The sequence below is a fragment of the Trachypithecus francoisi genome, unplaced genomic scaffold, assembly GCF_009764315.1.
Source record: "Trachypithecus francoisi isolate TF-2019V2 unplaced genomic scaffold, Tfra_2.0 Lachesis_group21, whole genome shotgun sequence".
Lineage (NCBI taxonomy): Eukaryota > Metazoa > Chordata > Mammalia > Primates > Cercopithecidae > Trachypithecus > Trachypithecus francoisi.
The window spans coordinates 21,978,969-21,995,212 of record NW_022681467.1 but is presented as its reverse complement, the minus strand read 5'-3'; the positions used below and the strand labels follow the sequence as shown (position 1 = coordinate 21,995,212).

At 45.1% G+C, this 16,244-nt stretch overlaps 1 long non-coding RNA gene and 1 pseudogene across 1 annotated transcript; both read right to left on the bottom strand.

Annotated features, from left to right (window-relative positions):
• Nucleotides 1-750: 750 nt before the first annotated feature.
• On the bottom strand, nt 751-14,530 carry LOC117068259. Its single transcript, XR_004431050.1, has 2 exons — nt 14,462-14,530; nt 751-2,550 (listed from the first exon to the last, which is right to left on the bottom strand). It is a non-coding gene; the product is annotated as an uncharacterized LOC117068259 (long non-coding RNA).
• Nucleotides 4,827-5,863, bottom strand: LOC117068258 (annotated as a pseudogene).
• Nucleotides 14,531-16,244: the final 1,714 nt, after the last annotated feature.

Below are 16,244 nucleotides of genomic sequence, written 5' to 3'. Positions count from 1 at the left end.
TCAAGTGACCCGCCTGCCTCGGCCTCCCAAAGTGCTGGGATTACAGGCATGAGCCACTGCACTGAGCCCCAGATTCTACATTTCTAACAAGTGTCACCGTCTCCTCCAAGATGCCCGAACCCTGAACTGAGCTTCATCCCTCCATCCGCCCCTCCCACCCTCCCATTCGTCCTGGGGATTCCCAGATCTTATTTTAATGCAAACCCTTTTGTGAGAAAGTATTGCAAGAAAGCATTGCTTTCTTAAACAATGCAAATTGTTTTGACTCCAACAGGTTTGGCCATAATCTGTGGAAGGAAATTGGCAGAAGGCCAGAGAGGAACTAGAGGAAGCTGGAAGCAGGCAGGTCAAGGCCAGAGGAACTCACACAGTTGGCCTCCCTGTGTTGTGAGAGGTGGGTGGTGGAGAGGGAGAGGGGAGGTACTGATTAGGGGGAGGAGACCATCCATGCACCCTGTGTCCAAGGGAGAATTACATGTACAGTCTTATCAGAGGTGACACCAGCATCCAGCAGGGAAAGGTGTTTTGCAACCAGGAGCTCCATGCTCAAAAAATAACATTCAGCACCAAGGAGAGGGATTTTCAAGAACAAAGCAGAGGTTAAGGTGCAGGCAGGGTCCTGGTTAGGTGCAAGCCATGTCGATTGTGTTGTGCTGGTATTTCTAAATCTGTAACTAAGATTCCAATTTTTTTAATTGGCTGTTTTGGCTCAGGGCTATTTAGCAATCAAGAACAAAATGGGGGCACTTATGACATCTCTTAAATATCGTTTATTCCTGACGGTGCCCAAGCCAAATCATGTCATCACCTCTGATGTCCTGGGGAAAACAAATAGAGGAAGCAGGAAGCAAAGGGCTGGTGGGTTTTCCTGGGCTTTGGGCCCGCTTAGGACAGCCAAATGGTGTAAGCCTCCACCCAAAGTTAACGGGCTTTCTAGGCTCATTTGCACAAGAGCAGACTCCAAGAGGTTCTTCTGGAATTTCATATGTGATGTGGTCTGCAAATCTGCTCCCTGCCAGCTAGGAAGATGCTGACCTGTGCAGATGGCTGTTTCCAAAAGTCGAGCTGTCAGACTCTCTCCAAAGGCAGGACCCAGGCCTCCCTCATCTGTCTGTGGAGCCCTCATAGGCAGCATCCTGCCTTAGAGATGGATTTTACTTAGAATTACAGAACATTTTTCCTCTTTGCATTATCTCAGCTCCTAACTTATGTTTAACATTTGAGCTAATGTCCTTCTTTGCCTCATCTTGGGCGTTTCATGGATTTGTTCGTGCCTCCACTCAAAAAACATGCATTCAGTTCCTACCGTGAGTCTGTCTGCTCCGTGCGGGAGCCATAATGGTGGGCAACAGAGGCAACATGCCTGCTGTTAGGTGTTTTGTTCTGGTGGCACACGCATGACATATAACCAGAGGTGTGCTAGTGTATCAGCTCTATGCCAGAGTAGGGGTGAGGGAACCTTAATTTGTACTATTTGCCAATTTCTATGATGTAAAAGGTGACCCAGCCAATTCCAAATTACCCACATGATGTCACTGAATGTGGAGTTAATAGAGATGTGTATGATCATCTCTCAGGAGCCTATATGACCTGTTCCAAAACAATTAATTTAACTGTTTACTTTGTAGCCTTTACACGTATTAATTTACTCCTACAAACAATATCATAGCTCTTCAAAGTCAGAGCTGAAGTCATCTCAACTGGGAGGCTATTGATGGATTGGTGATGGTCCTCCAGGTCCCTCTCCCTTCCATGCAGACACCTAGGTGAAGGCCCAGCCCCAGTTAGACACAGGAAGAGACAAGGCCAGAGCAGAAGAGAAATGGCACATGGAGCTGCCGCTGGAGTTGAGGATCATTTAGCAGTAAATCTTTTTTGATTTTCTATTGCATGCCTGGCAGTCCACTGGAATCCACAGATGCCACAATGAATGAGTCACTGCCACTGCCTTCAAGGTGCTCACAGTCTGATGCAGAAAGGATAATGACCATGCACTATGGAAAAGTGTTGTGTTAAACATGGGAATTAGCAAGAAAGATTTGCTAGAGAAGGCAAGTCTGAAAGGATGAATGGGGGCATCCAGGTGAAGATGGGAAAGATACAGAATCACTGCAAAAAAGGAAACAAGACTATGGTGCATTCAAGAAGTTGCAAGCGGTCCAGTACAATGGGAATGTGGGCACAGATGGAGGAGAGTGAAAGATGAGACTGGAGAATGAAAGGAGCAAGATCTGCAAAGATCCCTCCTGCTGCTTGCCCTATGTCTCTTGGGAAGCACTTCTCAAACTATAATGGGCACACAAATTCCCTGGGATCTTGGTAAAATGCAGCTTCTGCTTCAGCAGGTTTGGGGTGGACCAGATTCTACATTTCTAACAAGCTCCCTGATTATGTTGACGCTGCTGGTCTATGGACTACCCTTTGCATAGCAAGGGTGTAAGGAAGAGGAGAGCTCTGAAGGGTGTTAGGAAGGTGGATTCCATGATCAGGCTTGCATTTCTAAAGATGACTGTAGTTGCTGGGGGCAGGATGGACTGCAGGCAGCCACAGCTGCAGGAGCAATGGCAGAGAAAAAGAAGGTTAAGAGTTAAAGTCTAGGTTAGGTGCGGTGGCTCATGCCTCTTATCCAAACACTTTGGGAGGCTAAGACAGAAGGACTGCTTGACCCAGGAGTTTGAGACCGGCCTGGGCAACATGGCAAGACCCCATCTCTACAAGAAATAAAAACTCAGCCAGGCGTGGTGATATGCACCTGTAGTCCCAGCTACTTGGGAAGCTGAAATGGGAGGATTGCTTGAGCCCAGGAGGTCAAGACTGCAGTGAGCCATGATCCTGCTGTTGCACTCCAGCCTGGGCAACAGAGCAAGACCCTGTCTCAAAAAAAAAGAATGAGTTAAATCTGGCACGTTGATGAGCTTGAGAGGTACCATTTGGATGCTGCTTTGTGTCAGGCTTCTTGTCCTCACCACCTGTCTCACCTGTTTCTCCTCCCAAGGTGGATCTGGCGCCCCCAGGATCCCTCCTACTCCAGGACATCTTCTCAGGCCTCTGCGTGCCAGCTTGCGCGGCATCACTTGGCTTTACAGAATTGGGCAAAGTCATGCTTAATGCCACTCAGTCCTGTTTCAGGGTGAAGTCATTTATTTTAGGGGCAGATCTATTTCCGTAGCTTTATTTTTTTAATGTAGTAATTTTTGTTGCTTTTCCTTTTCAATAAAATAAATACTTGCTACGTAGTTTCTCCTGAAATTATAAATTAACTGTTCAGGGTTAACAAGGCATGAATTATTCTACTGAATCTATAAAACATTCAGCTTTATAAGAAACAGATTTTTACTTTTTTTTTCTCATTAGACATTATTATATAACCTTTAAGGATAATAAAGCTGTGTTAAGATTTAAAATTTGAGAAATCTATCTATACCAAGTTTTTAAAAAGTGCATTAATCAAGGCTAAATTGTAAACATTGATATATACATATTTCATAATCTGAATCTGTTTAACATTAACACTAGCCTTTCTCTCTGTTATTTTTTTTCCCTACAAGATGACTTGACTTTGCAGAATAGTGGTTCCCAACTAGTGCTGACTTTGTCTCCCTGGGAACATTTGGCAATATCTGATGAAATTTTTGTTGTCGTCGGTAGGGGAGCTAATGGCATTCAGTGAGTAGAACCCAAGATGCTGCTAACCATCCTACAATGCACAGGATGGAACCCCATAACTAAGAAATATCCAGCCCAAATGTCAACAGTGCCAAGGTTAAGAAACCCTGCTGCAAAGTGCAACTCAATTCCCATTTTATGAATATCCTCTCTGTTCAATGTAATTCTGAAAATACAGACCTGACTAACTTGCATATACTACTTAAAAGAATGTTTAACCTAACCAATGTCATTACCAAAAGCAATGGTTGACTTTAAGTATACTTCCAGAATGATTAAACCACAAAGTCAGCTTAGAAAGATAGAAATCAGGACGCATTATTTATATATCATTTAATTGTTCTTGAATCAGCTCTACCAGTCTAATCTATTAATATGGAAAGTTAATTAGAACTGTTTTGAGTTAGTCAAGCACGTAGTTTCCTTTGAACACTTTTCTGAACTATGATAAAAATTAAATTATTTATAAAGCACCTGGAAAATAGAAAAGCACTCTACAAATGTTCTCAAAATGTTTGTTGCAACATGTGAAAAGTGAAGAGCTTCACTTACTTGTCCAAACGTGTCATGAAAATGTGTTTGACCTTGGCTCACTGCAACCTCTGCCTCTCAGGTTCAAGCAATTCTCCTGCCTTAGCCTCCCACGTAGCTGGGATTACAGGCACCTGCCACCATGCCTGGCTAATTTTTGTATTTTTAGAGAGATGGGATTTCACCATGTTGGCCAGGCTGGTCTCAAACTGCAGACCTCAGGTGATCCACTCACCTCGGCCTCCCAAAGTGCTGGGATTACAGTCGTGAGCCGCCATGCCCGGCCTTTTTTTCTTTTTCTTTTTTTTTTTTACGGGATCTCATTCTATCATCCAGGCTGGAGTGCAGTGGAATGATTATGGTTCACTGTAGCCTCGACCTCCCAGGACCAAGCGATCCTCCCGCCTCAGCCTCCCGAGTAACTGGGACCACAGACATGCATCACCATGCCTGGCTAATTTTTTGTATTTTTAGCAAAGACAGGGTTTCATCATGTTGCCCAAGTTGGTCTCGAACTCCTGGGCTCAAGCGATCTGCCTGCCTCGGCCTTCCGAATTACTGGGATTACAAGGCGTGAGCCACTGTGCCCAGCTTATTCTAAGTTTAAGTAGAGAAAGTTTTCAGTACTTTATTAATCATTTATCTCCACATCCACATCCTATTTATTTTTCCATGGTCAATAAACTGATTCAAATGATTTAAGTTATCCCACCATTTAAAGAGAAAAGTCTCTATAATAACTTGAAACCATGGAGTTATTTTAATTTCACCAGTGACTACATTTTTCAGAAGTTCTAGCTCTTCCTTTGACACACTGAAAATAGCTTTTTGTCTCACTGGGATCTGGGATCTGAATTCAAAGTTCTGTTCTTGCTCACAAACAAAATACAATCAGTTTTATGTTCTCCCCAGATGCCATCAGATTGAATTTTGTTGTCAGTTGATGCGAGATAATAGGTTTCTTCTGGAGGAGCCTCTTCCACGGGCATTCCTAATTCAGCTTTTAGATGCCTCTGTGCTACTCAACTTGTGCCAATGACATCATTTCTCTCAAGCTTGTCTGGATTACTTAATGGATGACTACAAACAAGTATTGGTGAAACTGGCTGGAAGGGTAATTTTAGCATCTGATCTCTGCTGTCACAGGAGCTCATTTTGGTGTTGAGTAAGAAGACACTAAGAGCTTGATGCAATAATCCATTCCCAATGTTTTCATTCAGGTGACAATTCTTCTTGGTCTCAGCTCCAATACTACCGTCATTTTCATCCATAAGAATACACTTCTTTGTGGCGCACTGTGGTTCACACCTGTCATCCCAACATTTTGAGAGGCCAAAGTGGGAGGATCATTTGAGCCCAGGAGTTTATGACCAGCCTGGGCAGCATAGCAAGATCCTGACTCTGCAAAAATTTTAAAAATTCATTGGGTGTGATGGTGCATCCCTGTAATCTCAGCTAATCAGGAAGCTGAGGCAGAAGGATCACTTGAACCCAGGAGGTCAGGCTACAGTGAGCCATGATCACACCACTGCACTCTAACCTGGGTCACAGGGCAAGACCCTGACTCTAAAAAATAAATAAATAATGAATTTTTTTAAAGAACACACTTGTCTACGAGGAGCTGAACTTGTTGCTCTTGGAGATGTCCAATACCTGTCTGAGGCATCGTCACAATATGTCTGATCTGCCCTAGAAGACAGGCCTGGCACTAGGGTGGCATCAGTGCTGGGCTCAGGTATGCCTTGGGAGCTTTATAAATGGCTGTCCCTGGAGTATATGTTCAAGACCTAAAGAGAGGCCGTTTGTGTTTTCTAATCAAGCTTTACTGAATTTTATAGGGGAATGATGTATAATGAGATTTGCAAAAATCCTAGGATGTCCTGCTCTGGAATGTCCACAATCTACTGTAATGGGGAAACATCAGATGCTCAAAGGGAACTTGGGGAGTTGCTATGGGAGCTCAAAGGCAGACACATAACTTGTCCTGGGACATTAGAAATGAGACTTGGGCAGAGTCCAGGAAAAAGTGAGAGAATGGAGCAGAGAAAGGTGCCCCGATAAACCTGTGCCAGACCGTGTGGCATGGGCAGAACTTGTCATCTCTTTCTAGCTCTGTAAGCCCAAGGCTTTCTATTAGCTTTTAGGGCTTGATATTTGCATCATTTTGAGTCTATTAGGCTCAAAAAAGTCTTTGTTAAGCATTTACAAAACATTTATTTGAAAACTGTTCTGCATGAAAACATGTTGAATTCAGTGAAAGAAAACAGTACGTTATCAAGTTTGTTGGCACAAACCTTACTTTTAGGTTTTAGGGCTGGATATTTGTATCTTTCTATGAGTACCCACTGGGCCCAAAATTGTCTTTTCTGAGCTTCTACAAAACGTGTGTTTGAAAACATGTTTTCTATGTGAAAACATGTTGAATTCAGTGAAAGAAAACAGAGCATCATCAAGGTTTTTGGCAGAAACCAGGATTTTATCTTTTAGGGCTGGATATTTGTATATTCTTTTCTCTTTTTTCTTTTTTTTTTTTTTTTAATTATTTAGATGGAGTCTCGCTCTGTCACCCAGGCTGGAGTGCAATGGCACGATCTGGGTTCACTGCAACCTCTGCCTCCTGGGTTCAAGTGATTCTCCTGCCTCAGCCTCCGGAGGAGCTGGGATTACAGGCCCGCACCACCATGCCTGGCTAGTTTTTGTATTTTTAGTAGAGATGGGGTTTCGCCATGTTGGCCAGGCTGGTCTTGAACGCCTGACCTCAAGTAATCCACCTGCCTCAGCCTCCTAAAGTGCTGGGATTACACAGGCCTGAACCCCCATGCCAGAACAATATTTGCATTTTCTATAAGAGTTCACTAAGCTCAGAATTGTGTTGTCTGAGATCCCACAAGAGGTCCTTTGAAAAGAGTTACACAGCTCTAGCACAGGCTGTGAGCAGGGGAGTGGCGAGAAATGAAACAGGGCAATCACCAGAGAACAGAACACAGCAAACCCTACGTGCAGGACCAAAACGAGGGCAGCTAAGTTGCAGGATGCTGGGCTCTACCTGACTGGCCAGCCTGTTGGGAACAAACATTGGCTGAGCCTATCTCTGTGCTGGGCATGGCGGCCAGGCCTGGGGATGCAGGGTTGGAGGCCACTGTCAAGGAGCCTCAAACAGGCCAGCAGCTGAGCAGACTTGAACAATGCATGCAGGTCTTTAATTAGTTCATTTGTGATTAGGGCCATTAACAAGGGGATCTGGATATAAAATATGGGGTTTTCTCCTAGTCTGGAGGGCAAGGGAAGACTTTCCTGTGGAAATGATGTTTGGGTTCAAACCTGAAGATTAAGTGAGAATGAGGCATATTAAAAACCCATTCCCAGTTCTCCTCACTGCTGATGGGAGTGCAAAATGGTACAATGGCTTTGAAAAACCATTTGGCAGTTTCTAATAGTTAAACATATGGGCCAGCAATCCCACTCCTAGGTATATACCTAGGAGAAATCAAAACATGTGTCTACACAAAGACTTGTATCCAAATGTTCATAGCAGCTTTCTTCATAAAAGCCCCATCCTGGAAAAAAGAATGCAAATTCCCAGCCGGGCACAGTGGGCTCATGCCTGTAATCCCAGCACTTTGAGAGGCCGAGACGGGTAGATCACCTGAGGTCAGGAGTTCAAGACCAGCCTGAGCAACATGGTAAATCCCCGTCTCAACTAAAAATACAAAAATTAGCTGGACGTGGTGGCGCGTACCTGTAGTCCCAGCTACTTGGGAGGCTGAGACAGGAGAATCTCTTGAACCCAGTAAGTAGAGGTTGCAGTGAGCTGAGATCACACCATTGCACTCTAGCCTGGGAGACAGAGCAAGACTCCGTATCAAAAAAAAAAGAATGCAAATTCCCATCAACAGGTGAGTGAATAATAAGAGTGAGGTATATTCACACAATGGAATACTACTTAGCAATCAAAATGAATGAATTATTGAAACAGAACAACATGGATATATCTCACAGGGAAGCCAGATACGAAAAAGCACACACAGCATGATCCCATTCACACGAAGTTGGAGAAGAGACAAAAACCAAGAACCAACCTACAACAACAGAGGATGGAAAGGTGATTCTCTTTGGAGTGGGAGGGTTTGTTAACTGGAAAGAACTTTGTTGGGGATGGAAGCCTCTATCTTTGAATTCAGGTAGTGGTTACATGGGTGCACACACGCACAAATACCTTTTTCACCTTTTACACTCAAAATTTATACATTTTACAGTATGCAAATTCGACATTCATTTTTTAAAAGCTCCTAAAATCCCAACATTTACCACCCTCAAAGCAAGTGGACTAACCGGCTGCAAGTCCCCATACTCTTCTTCAGCTCTTCCCTCCCACTTGCCCCCACCAAGGCCACTCACAGTGTCCAGCTGCACACAAACAGTATGGCTCTGACCACTGGCCCCTGGGGTGGGGAACTCTTTGCTGGCTACACATCTGACATGGGGAGCTTTCAGCCTTGCCCAGCCACTGGCCAGAGCAGAGGGGGCCTCCCCAGTCCTGGGTGTCTCATGGACACTGACCAGGCCGGAAGGACAGAAGGTGGGACAGAAAGCCTCTGGCTTTGTTGTGAAGATGTTAGAACTCATTTGATGGAGTGGTGGGGAGGAGGACCTCCTTGTACTCCTAGGGACCAGGGTGAGTCCCATGGCCAGCTGACCAAGTCCCCTGGGAGACTGGCACCTGTCAGGACAGCTCAAGAGACCAGAGACAGCTCTCAGCCAACACTGTGGTGTGGGTAGCATCCAGACAAGGGCCAGCAGACCAGAGTCTGAGAGCCCGGACCACAGAGGCAAAGGCCCAGGGAGAAAGGCTGGGAGCAGAACCCGCAGGCAGTTTGGGGTCGAAACAGACCCACAAAAACAGGAGGATGAGGTGCGGGCACCCAGAGGCAGTAGGCTGGAGCAATTGCTAGGCCTCACCCTGCTGTGAGCACTTTCAGACCAACAGCACCTAACCTGAGGCTTGGCATACAGATGGCATTCAATGTGTGCTTTTATTTTTTTAAACAAGGACATTTTCTCAAGGTCCAGGGTTTGTCTTTGCTGCCTCAAAGGTACAGCTACAGAATTTTCTAAGCTTCAAATCTCACCTTGCCACAGCCCCATGCTCAAGGCCTGGGGCAGGGCAGTGAGCTGTCACTGAGGACTGTGGCCCCAGTGGCTTTGGAGTCCCTGCTTTCTCTAACACTCCCCTTGTCAGATGGAGGTGTGCCTTTACCCTTTTCCACGTTCCCTCTGAGTGATCCTGGCATTTGTTTGGATTTTCGAGACATTTTCTGCTGTCTGCTTTTTCAAGGCTCCCTCTGAAGTTGATCTTACCTTTAAAAAAAAAAAAAAAAGCATGGAAGAGTGAGGATCTCAGAACCAGATAGCCCAGGTTCAAACTCCAGCCCTTCCACATCCGCTGTGTGACCTTGGGGGAACTATTTAACCTCTCAGATTCTCAATGTTTTCATATGTGAAATGGGAATAATTGCTCCTGCTTCATGGGTATCATGAATATTCAACCAAATAACCCATGCAAATTGTTTGGCAAGTGTCCGACACGTAATACGTGCTTTATAAATGTTAGCTTTTGTCACAGGTCAGGTTCGCCAGAAGCAGAGCCTGAGAAGGAAATTCTAGAGCTGTGATGTATTGGGGCGGGGCGTACAGGAGAAACCAAATGGGAGCAATAGGCAGCGGATGATGCCAAGCAAAGATGTGAATTCCACTGGAGCCGGTTCTCAACTGGATCCCAGGAAGCTCTGTTGTGTGACACGCACTCCAGAGTTTGTCCCTCCCGGAGGTAAGGGGGCTAGCTTTCCATACCCTGCACACTAGCTGTGCATTAGGAGAAGCAGGACTTCTTGCCCAGGGGTCATCCTCTGGAAAGGGTTGCAGAGATATGTGAGACGCTGGCCACAGCCAGTAAAAGAGATTCCCAGGGATCTGGCTGGGGTGTCTGCTATAGGGGTTTAGCCACAGCTCATTCTTTTTATTACTTATTGATTTTCCCTGCATTCCCATGTTGAAGGGAAGGGCAAGTACTCCACAATCCAATCTCATATCTACACTCCCTTGGGCTGGCCCTGGACCTATGCCCACACGTCAAGGACCTTCCAGGCTGTCATTTCCCCACAATCTCACTGTTCTCCAGGGCAGTGCCACCAAGACATCTGACTGCTTCCTAGCCCATCAAGATAGGAGAAAGAAGAGGGACTTATGTGCAGCAAGTTGGCAGCCTGTCTGGAAGCAGGAGGCTCCTCTTAGCCTTGGTACTGCTGTGCTTGAGAGGAAATCTGTTTCTCAAGAAAACAAACTTTCTGCATCTGAATGGCCAGCTGAGGTCCACTGCATACGTTGTGCTGGGCTTTCTTCTTAAACTCAGAAAGGTCTTGGGATGAAGTGGAGCATGTCAGAGGCAGTGGGCCAGAGTGGTAAAGTATGTAGAACTTGGAGAGACAGAAGACCTAAGCTCCAGCACGGCCCCTTGCATGGGAGTCTTTGGGAAAATCCTTTAATGTCTTTGAACTTCAGTTTCTTCATCCATGCACTGGGTGTAATACCACCTACCTCATGAAGCCTTTGTAAAAATTAAATAAGAGGATGAATTTGGAACTACCTGATACAAAATAAATGTCAATTGCCTCAGAACTAATGGATATATCATTGCGACAATACGTTTTTTAAAAGTGGGATTGTGCCAGGCTTGGTGGTGGTTTATCCCTGTAATTTCAGCACTTTGGGAGGCTGAGGAAAAAGGATCACTTGAGGCCAGGCATTAGAGACCAGCCTGGGCAACATAGTGAGACCTCGTCTCTACAAAAAATAAAAATACATTAGCTGGGTGTGGTAGTGTATGCCTGTAGTCCCAGCTAATCAGAAGGCTGAGGCAGGAGGATTGCTTGAGCCCAGGGATTTGAGGTTGCAGTGAGCTATGACTGCACCACTGCACTCCACACTGGATTACAGAGCAGAAGAATATAAGTGAAATCTAAAATTGAGATTGTAGGCCGGGTGTGGTGGCTCACACCTGTAATCCCAGCACTTTAGGAGGCCAAGACAGGTGGATCACTTGAGGTCAGGAATTCGAGACAAGCCTGGTCAACATGGCAAAACCCCATAAAAATACAAAAACACAAAAAATTAGCCGGGTGTGGTGGCACACATCTGTAATTTCAGCTACTCTGTAGGCTGAGTCAGGAGAATCACTAGAATCCAGGAGGTGGAGGTTGCAGTGAGCCAAGATCACACCGCTGCACTCCAGCCTGGGCAACAAGAGAGAGACTCAGTCTCAATTAAATAAATTAAATAAATAAACAAATAATAAAAATAAAATCAAGATTGTAAATAAACTTGATCAGATCCAAAGAAAATAGAGTTTTCCTTCATCTTCGTTTATACTTAGATAGCAGGCTGTCTCTATGTGAGTTACTCATTGCCTGAGGCTGGGTTCCCCAAGAAGTAGATGCCAAGTCAAGGATTCATGTACAAGTGGTTTATTCGAGAGGTAATCCCTGGAAAGGCTGCAAGTGGGGAATGGAAAAAGGGAAGGGAAGGTAGCCCAAAAAGGCTGTGTTAGCATGTTTATTGCATGGGCAACTGGAGCTTCACTCTGTTTGGGGGGGCCCCTGGATGCCAGAGTAGAACATATTCCTCAGGGTTATCCTGCCTGCAGGGCGAGGGAGCTGGGGAATTTATACACCAATATCTGTCCATCACTGGTTAAGGACAGCTCCCAAAGACTGTACTTTCCTAATAGTTCCAACCTGCTGAGTGCATAGGCTGAGTGGGCCTCCGAACATGGTGGTCCCATCTCCTAATGATGAGAGGTGGAGGCACAGGAGAAGGCAAACAAATGGCAAAGACACTTAAATACGTGAGAAAATGAGTCCAACCTGAACTTTGATTTTTCTGGGTGGCCCACTCATGCCACTAACTACAATATCTTCATTTCGTCTGCTTTTACAAAGTCAGACAATTCCAAACAGCCAAGCCTAACAAGTAGCTCATCTTAGCCTCCGGATTCAGAGCACTGGTGGCCTCTCCACCTCCAACTGACACCAGAAAACATAAAAATACCTCTAAGCATGCTTTGGGTACTTGTTTTTCTAATTGCAAATATTATACCATAACTTAGTTTGAAGGCCTTGTAAAGAATATGCCAGAAACATCTAATATTAGCCTAATATTAGCCCTAAAAACTAGGGCAATCTTTTTTTTTCTTTTTTCTTTTGAGACGAAGTCTCGCTCTGCCGCCCAGGCTGGAGTGCAGTGGCCGGATCTCAGCTCACTGCAAGCTCCGCCTTCCGGGTTTACGCCATTCTCCTGCCTCAGCCTCCCGAGTAGCTGGGACTACAGGCGCCCGCCACGTCGCCCGGCTAGTTTTTTGTATTTTTTAGTAGAGACGGGGTTTCACTGTGTTAGCCAGGATGGTCTTGATCTCCTGACCTCGTGATCCACCCGTCTTGGCCTCCCAAAGTGCTGGGATTACAGGCTTGAGCCACCGCACCCGGCCGGGCAATCTTTTTTTAACAGAAGAGTGTGCATATAAACATCAAAAGATGTGATGAGAGTAGTTTCAACTTCTAACTATAGAAATTACAGAGATATTTCATGAAAGAGGTACTTTATCAGCTCATCTTGAGTGAATGTTAAAGAAGAAGTTATGGCTATTATCTCCAGAGTCTACTGTCTCAGAGATGCAGCCCAAAGTTATAAGACTGGGTGCCTCGAGGTAGGGAATAGGAAGCAACAGGGTCTCCAGGCTCACTGAGGTGTACTGACCTGCCATGCAATTCCTACATCAGCAAAGATCCTCTGTCCATGGTTACAGGACCCCTGGATTTGCTATGCCTATCCTGATGGCTTCCTACATGAGACCATCCATTCACACTTGGCCCTTATCCAGCCCTGAAATTCTCCCCAGTCGCACTCCAACCACTTACGTCTATCACCTAGCTCAAAGCCAGTAAAGCTCATCTCTGAAACAACAAAGATTTCCTTTATCCCATCAAAACGTCCTTACCATCTATCTTGAGGTCATCCAGCACAATCTTACTTTGCTGACATTGTTTCCTTCTTCTGTGGATTCCCAAGCAGAGTACAGATTCTTTGGGGGATAAGAGCTGGAATTTCAGCTTTTTTTTTTTTTTCTTTTTTTTGAGATGGAGTCTCACTCTGTTGCCAGGCTGGAGTGCGGTGGCGCTATCTCTGCTCACTGCAACCTCCGACTCCCTGGTTCACGCCATTCTCCTGCCTCAGCTTCCCAAGTAGCTGGGATTACAGGCACACACCACCACTCCCAGCTAATTTTTGTATTTTTAGTAGAGACAGGGTTTCACCATGTTGGCCAGGATGGTCTCGATCTCCTGACCTCATGATCCACCTGCCTCGGCCTCCCAAAGTGCTGGGATTACAGGCACCCGGCCTCAGCTTCTTTTATATCCCACACAGCACCCAGCATAGAGCAGAAAGCTAAGCACATCGACCCAGTGACTGACTGGCTGAATAAATAAATACATGCTGTCTCACTTGCAGAAACCCAGATTCCTCCTTCTTACGACTCCCACATCCACTTAGGAGGTTCTATTATGTCTTAAAACAAGTTACATCTCCATTAGTGTCAAAGCAACATTACATTAGTGGCTCAACGTGATCAGGCATGAATTTCTTTGTTTTCCCACTCACCTGAAAGTCCAAGTACTCCAGAGCTTGCCTGCACCATAAAAAGGCAAAGTACAAAATTGTTGAAAAGACATATGGCGGGTTTACGCGAATATCCTTCAGATGTAGCAGAAACAATCCAGGTAGTAAACACTTCTGATTCTTCAAAGAAAATGGAAGAAAGTGATCCCTACCGTCTATTTTGAATCTACCATTTTTTGTTTCTGAGTGTCTTTTAAATCTATTCAAAATCCTTTAAGGACATTTCACTATGCATGGGAGAAGTTCATGGCTCCTCAACAAATTGCAAGAGATCTTTTATAGGCTGGACTCTGCCTCGTTCTCCAAACTCGCCTGCCATAATCCTGATGTGCTCCACATTGCCAGACTCTTTCAAGCCCTTCTCCGCCCTGTGGAGAATCCCTACTCACACCTCAGGACTAGCTCAGACATGGTCTCCAGGAGACCTCTTCTAAGATCCTGTGTGAGGTAACTAGCCCCCTTAGCACCTTGGGACATAATTATTTACTTTCATGTACATGTCCCGTAGTGAACTATGAACACCTCCAGACCTTACCCTGTGTTTCGTCGCCTTGCTCTCCTCTCCACAGCTGGCACCCAATCTTGCCAGGCTGTCTCCAGAGACTCGAGCCCTTGGAATGGCGTCCTGGATGCTTTTCCACCTGCCTGACTTCTAAATTCCACTAAGATCCTGCCCCATTCTCTTGGAAACACCAGAACTTACTCTGACATGCCCTGTGGAAGTTATTTCTCCACTACTGTTCAAACCCACTCCCAGACCTAGCCTTCCCTGAGGAGAGTGTCTCAGCCAAATCCAGCTGCCTCTTGCTCAAGTTTCCTTGCGGGGTGGCCGCTGGCCTCATCCTGTTAAGTCTTCCTAGAGCCACAGGAAGAATCAATATTCCAGTGTCAGCCAGCAGGGGGCAGTGTGGAAATACACACACTAGGCCATTTTTTCAAAGGGTCGGCTTTCCTGAGGGTGTCTATCTGTGCCTCCATGGAGCATGGCTTGGGCTATTCCTCCAGTCCCATGGCCAGGTGGATCCTTCTTTTACGCTTCATTTCTATTAAATGAGAACATTCTCAATTCACTAACTGGATTGTTGGAAAGGCAGCAAGCTCTGCTAGATAGTTCTAAATATTTGCATCAAATGTGGACCAGAAATTATCAGTCTGTCTTTCAACACTTCAGATCTGAGTCAGCAAGCCTGCCACATGCGAAAGTAGGAACATTAAATACTTGAAGCTGGGAGAGAATAAGTGGGTTTCTAATCCTCTCTGGTGCATTCAGTTCTAGAAAGTGGTTCTTTGTATTCTACTGGAATATTTCTATGTATGACTTTTTTGTTGTTTGTTTTTTGAGACAGAGTCTCCCTCTGTTGCTCAGGCTGGAGCACAGTGGCACAATTTCAGCTCACTGAAACCTCTGTCTCCCGGGTTCTAGGAATTCTTCTGCCTCAGCCTCCCGAGTAGCTGAGATTACAGGCACGTGCCACCATGCCCAGCTAATTTTTGTACTTTCAGTAAAGGCAGGGTTTCACTATGTTGGCCAGGGTGATGTATGTATGTTTTAAATATGCTTTAAAACAAAATTTCGTTTTAGAGATGGGATCTCGCTATGTTGCCCAGGCTGGAGTGCAGTGGCTATTCACGGGTGTGATCATGGCACACTGCAGCCTAGAGCTACTAGGCTCAAGCGATCCTCCTACCCCAGCCTCCCACATAATTGAGACTACAGGTATACACCACCATGCCCGGCTTTAAACATGCTTTTTAAATGTGTCATAAATCACATTTCTCTGATGAATAAGAAGAATTATCTAATGTTGAGAAAGAGTCAATGTTTAATCATTTACCTCACAGGGCAGATTTCTTAATGAATTCTGTTATTGAATCCACAGAATTTAACATCATGTTATTTTGGCTCTGAAGGCATAACTTCAAGCCATTCTGGATACTGAATGTGTTGCTGACATACATGTAAGCAAATCACTCAGAAGCATATACACTTTACTGCATTATCAGTACCATGAAGAAATTTTTCTGTATCATGCTTCACTTGAAAAAGAGCACTTTCTTCTTGATATGTATGTAATTCCTTGGTCTTGGGAAGCTAAGGCACTGCTTACTAAGGGGTTTTGTATACTCCACTAATTACATAGCTTAAATCAGGCTGAGTAAACATGTAAACCAAATGCAAATCATCAATCTACATATGTTTAAGAAATAATGTAGACATACTGCTGTGGCATACCTCCCAGGGAGTTCTGGTTTTAAGCAGCATCTTATAAATCACCAGTAAGAATAATCAATTCATATCTTGGCTGAGGGTCTTTACC